We start from the raw sequence: 6,981 nt of genomic DNA on the forward strand, positions 1-6,981 counted from the left end.
AATATTTATCTCCGCGGCAATTCTTTCCATGCATGGTGAAGCTGTTGTTCCCGGCGCAGGGGGTCGTGTTCGCTTTTAATTTGGCACAGCCTCTACTCCAGTATAAACTTTGACTATGCCCGGGCTCCTTCCTGCTGCTGTTGCCTGTTGCTGTTGCCTATAGAGGCACTTGGAGGAAGTGCCTCTATAACCCCGATCGGCTTTGCTTTGATGTGGCAGCTACATGAATCCTAAGGTCTTCTCGGGGCCCTGCTTTCAGAAGCTCCCTGTCTTTGTCACGGGGGCCACAGAGCCCACGCGTCAACCGTGGGAGCCTCCCTCACCTTCAACACGTCCTCCACCTAATTAGGAAAACTTAACGACCCCCCCCCGGGGGGTCCTCCACATTCTCTCCCTAATGTACATGTCCTCACTGTTTTCACCCCTTTCTTCCCCGCGCGGCCACCACGCCAATCCCGGACTCCCAGGGTGCTGCTATCACAAAGGATGCTGATCCTTGGAAGCTCAGATTATGACATCGCCATCTGCCACGTGGCCTAGCCACGCACCTGGGTCTTCCCCCCCCCCCACCCCGCCAACCCAGAGAAGTGCGTGAGGTTCCACGCATTAGTCCTGATGTTAATGCTCGTGCTTAGGAAAGAGCTGGTAAGTTGTAGCCTTGGTGCCTCCCTTATGTCTACCAAAACCTTCTGTCGCCATCATATTATTAGCTCCTTGCCCAGGTTTTAGTTCTGCCCTGTCCATTCTTCCTCTTTGCCATCTCTCCAATGGGGATGCAGCTAAGGGTGTCATGGAGAAGTTTTTTAAAAGTCTAAGAGGAGAGAGGTGCCTGTGATGTCTGACCCAAACACCTGGCACTTGGATTTCCTGACCGCATCTTGCCGCCCTGTGCCTGCACCGTATTTGTCTTAAGGTAACAGTATTTGCATCGCAGTCAATGCTATTCAGATGAACATATTTAAGATTATTCCCCAAAACGCAGATGTATTGACCCAATACAAGAGTCACCACACTTGGGAGGGAAAAAAAATCCCACTTGGACCCTATTGCGGTAATCAAATTTCCTTCTTTTCCTGAAGTTGAGATGGCATATGAATCAAGTATTTGAGGGTTTTGAAGCAAACAGGGAAAGCAAGGATGCCTTGAAAAGGGTTAAAGGCTATTAAAAGACTACATAAAAAGCGTTAGAATGGACACCAGAGTAAAAACTAAGGTGATCCATTATTGGAGATCTTTGTTCTCCCGCTGAGCTGGATGTGTCCTTTATGGTTGTTGTTTGCTTGTTTGTTTTTGTTTGTTGTGTGTGTGTGTGTGTGTGGTCTTTTGTTTGTGTGTTTTTTTAGGGATGGATAAAGAATGTCAGAGGCGGAGCGTTAGTTAAACTGATCTTCATTGTTTTGGAAATTGAAGCTCTTTCTCCAGTAAGCAAGCATATATAACTTTAATAACCATAAAACCGGGGTGGGGGGGGGAAGGGTAGGAATTAGAATAAAGGACCCTATTGCTCCCCTAACAGGATTACCATGTTGCTGAACAAATAAAAAGGAGACATATTTTCATCTATTTCAAGGCTAAATTCCCAGCCTGATGTTATCCCACCCTCTTCTGGTTGTGTTCTGGGAACAGAGAATGAGAAATTTGGGACCCAGTTGGAATAGCCCACTACGAATCTTTGGTCAGCGTGACCAGGAACCTGAATTAATGGCCAATCTCACCTAATGACAGAGAAGCAATCGATCAATGTATAAAATTGTACAAAGAACTGCAGTGATTTCCACAAGTGAGGGAGCCATACTGGCCCCTCCCATGTGTTAATTACCAAGGGACCAAGGGACATTCTGTCTGCGGTCAGAATTGCTTTCCATCTTTCTTTTGGGTCTCACCCACCTCCTGTAAGATAGTGAAAATAGAGGGGCAGGTGCGTAGTCTAAGAAAGAGAAGTACACTGGGGAATGAAGACAGTGAGAAATGTCTAACGGATTTGCCTCTTGTGATTGATAAAATATAACTTTTTGTGCATATACAAGGATTAGGACTGGGGCAGAAGTCTTGCACTTGTATTTTCTCTTACATTAGGGTATATCCAAGAAGCATGTTCTGACGGTCTTTCCTGATGTTTTGGTTTTAAAGACAGACAAGCAAACAAAATCAATTCCGCCATCTCTTAGACCAAAGCGGGTGATTTGTCAGATGGTGGTATAATTTTAGGGGAAACATGTCAGTTCTTCCTTGTTGCCGTGTTTAAAGCTCTCTTTCCTGGAGCAAGTGGCCGCGACTCTGCCGTGTGGAGAATTGTGAGTGTCCCTTTTCCTCCTTCGTGCGCTGGGCTGTGGAAAGTCAGTAGTCGGAGGTGGGGTCCTGTCTACCTCCTGTCAGGCAAACAGCTCAAGCGACGATTATTTATTTACAACAGCTAATACGATTGGTAGTAACGACTTCATAGGGAAACTCTAAGTGCAGGCAAGATGAAAAATTTACTAAATTGGAGAATAAAAATGCATAAGAAAATGTACAGAATCAATATTTCATGGCCTCTGCTTTACCTTGCTGTTCGCAAATCTATTCCCGAGTTCGCATTAAAATTTAAAGCAACGTCATGCGACAAGTTCAAGCCCTGGGTTATTTCACGTTGGTTTAGCTTTAGCGGAGTTTGTTGTTGCTTGTTTCATAAAGTCAGGGGGACCTGGGGAGAGGGGGACACTTAGGAAACCATTTAGCCAGGTGACTCTGCTTTTTACCTTTTTTTTCAGGCAGGAAGACAAAATTGTGTCTGACACACAGAGAAAGGTTGTTTTAGTCATTCACTTCTGAACCAGCTAAGCCTTAGCAATCTTTCCTGTTCAACCTTGTACCCGCTTTAAAAGGCTGTTTTTAAAACCTTTGAGAGCCAAACTATTATTTTATTAAAAAACAAAACAAAACACGTATTGAGTAGTGACTACGGGCTAAGCACTCAGTAATACCTATCTAGGACTCAATTGTGCTGGAGAAGGACCGTAACTCCTGTGTTCTCCGTAGCCATGACTTTATGAAATTACAACACCACAGAGAATAAACAGCCAGAGGGACGGATACACAATTTGAAGCAATCTGAATACTTGAGCGTAATGTGTGTGTGTGTGTGTGTGTGGTGTAAGTTTTGAGTAAATGCAGATAGAAAATGCTGTACCAACGTCTTGAAGAGACATTGGTATAAAGGGGGTGAAACTCAGAAAATCTACAAATAGGACAGCTCTACCCAATGCTCTCTCTAGTTTTTTGGTTTGGTACGCAAGGCATTTGCTTGCTGTATCCATACAGCATCCGTTTCAACTACGTACCATTATTCTGAGCTCCCTAAACTATTTTAATCTATTACTTTGTGGAGATAGAGGTTTGCACATGGAGTGGCTGGTCTCAGAGGAAGAAGCAGGTTCTGTCACCAGAGAGAGAGTCTTGATGACTACCCAGGACCTGCTTCTCCACAAAGCTTTATTTTTCACGGTGTTAGCTACCGGAGATGGGTGAAGGTTTTGTGTCCATATCAAGGGACTGTGTTACATGCGGATTCCTTGCGACCTAGAGAGAAACCCAAAGCCTGACCAGTGGGCAGATGTCCAATGCTGAGTAAAAGCCCAGCATGGCCAACGGCCTTTCCGTTTGGTCTGGAATGATTTCTAATCCCTCGTGGGTCAAAGAGTATTAACGATACCGTTTCCACACCTTCCACCTGCTTGTTCGTTCTTCTGATCTGGAACACCTGAAAAATGGATGTTCTCGGTGAAGGTTAGAAATCTCGTCAAATATTTAGAGTGCTAGTGCAATAATCCCAATGCATGTTTTGCTGCTCATCGTGTGTGCTTCCATTTAAAGCTCAAGCCAGGGCTGGAAAGGGAAGGGGAGGGGGTGACCCGCGAACATGCTGTTACGGTGGCAGAAACGCCTCTTGGAGCATTTTACCCTCCGCGCGTTCAAGTGTCACGCACAGTCAAGAGTATACGGGTGATAGGAGGCAGGCAATGAAGGCGAGTTTCTTGAGGAACATCTTTCTTAGCATAAAAGAAAGCCGGTTTGTTTCCTGCGAGTGACAGAGGTGAAGAGAGGTATTCTAGAAGCCCTCCTCCTGAAATTGCAGTCCCGGGACCAGCTCTGCAGAATCTGGGAGCTTGCCAGACACGGAGGCTTGCTCGCCCAGTCCAGACTTCAGAATCGGAATCCGCCTTTTATTGCCCTGTCAACTAATTGAAGGGTAATTTTTACATGATAAGCCACATCCATTTAAAAAAATTTTTTATGTTTTTTATTTGTTTTTGAGAACAATAGAGACAGAGCATGAACAGGGGAGGGGCAGAGAGAGAGAGGGAGACACAGAATCCCAAACAGGCTCCAGGCTCCGAGCTGTCCGCACAGAGCCCGACGCGGGGCTCGAACTCACAGACCGCGAGATCATGACCTGAGCTGAAGTCAGACGCTCCACCGACTGAGCCACCCAGGCGCCCCAAAGCCACGTCCATGTAAAGAGTGAGCCTTTTAAGTGAATTTTGACGGTTGTCTACACGTAGGAAACCATCATGACAACCAAAACACGAGATGTTCCATCACCCCAAAAGATCGCACCCTTTTGCAGTCTTTTTGTCCCCCTGCCCAGGCACAGGTAGCCACTGCTCTGTTTTGGGTTACCGTAGATTAGTTCACGTTTTATAGCCACGGAACCCCCTAGGAGGCTCTTCTTTGAGTCTGGCCTCTTGCACTCTGAAAAATGCTTTGGAGACTCACTCATGCTATGGAGTAGATCAGTAGCTCACTCTTTTCTGTGCATTCCATGATGGGTACCTACTGCCTCTGACTACCATGGATGAACCTGCCGTGAGCATCCCCATGGAAGTCTCTGTGAGGGTATCTCTTTGGGCGTGGAATGGCTGGGTCATAGGCTGTGTGTGTTTAACTTTTTAAGACCATGCCAGTTTTCCCAAGGGACTTCACCATCCCACATTCCCACCGGCAGGACATGTGAATTCAGGTTGCCCCATACCCTCAACAACACTTTGGTCTTACTAGCCTCTTTTAGTTATTCCGGTGATGTGTGGTGCTATCGCTTTGGGGGTCTAATTTGCATTTTCCTGATCAATAGTGGATGTTAAGAGAATCTGCATTTTGACAAGAACCCCCCTGTGCTTTGCACACACAGTATATACACACAGCCGTGTGGGAGAGCCTTCGAGCAGACAGAGAAGGTCCAGCGTGAGGGTTGGCGGAAGCGATGATAAGAGGCAGGAACTACAGTAAGCTCAGTGATGGGTGATGACCGCCCATTCGAGGTAACTCCGATCCCCATGGGTGGGTACTTTCACCAGCAGCGTAAGAACTGAACTGACATGGGGTAGGTGTCTGTAATTGATTATTTCTTCCCAAAACACATACTTTTCTTCTGATTTTGGAAACCAGACACACTTTAAAAAAGAAACTGGAAACTCCCACAGACCCATGATGTACTGAGCATCTTTTCAAGCTAAAGCTGTGGTGCTTTATTGCTTTTTTATTGCCGCTCGAACAAATTACCGTAGCATACTGATTTCTTATCTTACAGGCTGGAGGTCAGAAGTCTGAAAATGAGACGCGTGGGGCTAAAATCAAGGTGTTGACAGAGCTGAGCTCCTTCTGGGAAGAATTTTGCCTTTTTTTAGCCTCAAGAGGCTCCCTATTCCTGGGCAGGTGGTCTCCTTCCGGCAACGACGGTATGCCAACTTTTACTTTCTCCTCTGAACCCCTCCTTCTTGGATGCTGACTATTGTCTCTTTTTCCCTCACTTCTAGAGTCTCCTGTGGTTACATTGGGCCCTCCCGGATAATCCAGGACAATCTCCCCATCTCGAGATCCTTAACTTAAACACATCTGCCAAGTCCCTTTTTCCCCGTGAACTCATCTATTCACAGATTCCAGGAATTACAACGTGGACATTTCTGGGGACCATTATTCTGCCTACCATACACTCACCTCTTTCCAGGCATCTTTTTCTCTATCTAGTATCACAGTATTTATTTATTTATTTATTTATTTATTATTTTTTTTAACGTTTATTTATTTTTGATACAGAGACAGCATGAATGGGGGAGGGCCAGAGAGAGAGGGAGACACAGAATCGGAAACAGGCTCCAGGCTCTGAGCCATCAGCCCAGAGCCCGACGCAGGGCTCGAACTCACAGACTGTGAGATTGTGACCTGAGCTGAAGTCGGATGCTTAACCGACTGAGCCACCCAGGCGCCCCGTATCACAGTATTTAAATACATCATAAGTCAGAATGATTTGCAAATCCTCCCCCCTCTTCCATGTAAGGAGAAAAGATACATGTCATGATAATAACACCTACCAGTCCTGAAAGCAATAATGAGAATAACAGTTCACATTTATTCAGTTATTAAACCAGTGTTCCATGCAACTCGTATGTACCCATTCGTTTTAGTTTCTTCGAGTTTATTTATTTTGAGAGAGAGGGGGAGAAAGAGTGCGTGTGCATGAGCAGGGGAGGGGCAGAGAGAGAAGAGAGAGAATCCCCAGCGGGCTCGAGGCTGACAACACAGGGCCTGACACAAGGCTTGATCCCACGAACCATGAGATCCCAACCTGAGCTGAAATCAAGCGTTGGATGCTTAACTGACTGAGCCACCCAGGCACCCCCTTACTCACTTATTTAATAACCCTGCCACAGCCAGAATGTTTGTGTTTCCCCCAAAATCCATATGTCGAAATCCTAACCCCCAAGATAATGCTATGATGCTTTGGGAAGTGCTTCGGTCACAAAGGTGGAGCCCTCATGAATGGGATTAGTGATCTTCTAGAAGAAGCCCCACATTGCTTGTAGCCCCTTCCACCATGCGAGGACACAGACGGAGGTTCTGTGAACCAGGAAGTGGGTCCTCACCAGACCTCGAATCTGCCAGCACCTTGATCTTGGACTTCCCAGTCTCCAGAAGGGCAGGCAATAAATTTCTTTTGTTTATGAA

General features: G+C 46.1%; 1 long non-coding RNA gene across 1 annotated transcript; it reads left to right on the plus strand.

Annotated features, from left to right (window-relative positions):
- Positions 1-561: 561 nt before the first annotated feature.
- LOC125936604 (uncharacterized) lies at positions 562-6,054 on the plus strand. Its single transcript, XR_007462073.1, has 3 exons — positions 562-645; positions 5,567-5,714; positions 5,793-6,054. It is a non-coding gene; the product is annotated as an uncharacterized LOC125936604 (long non-coding RNA).
- Positions 6,055-6,981: the final 927 nt, after the last annotated feature.

The sequence above is a fragment of the Panthera uncia genome, assembly GCF_023721935.1.
Source record: "Panthera uncia isolate 11264 chromosome A3 unlocalized genomic scaffold, Puncia_PCG_1.0 HiC_scaffold_11, whole genome shotgun sequence".
NCBI classification, from domain to species: Eukaryota; Metazoa; Chordata; class Mammalia; order Carnivora; family Felidae; genus Panthera; species Panthera uncia.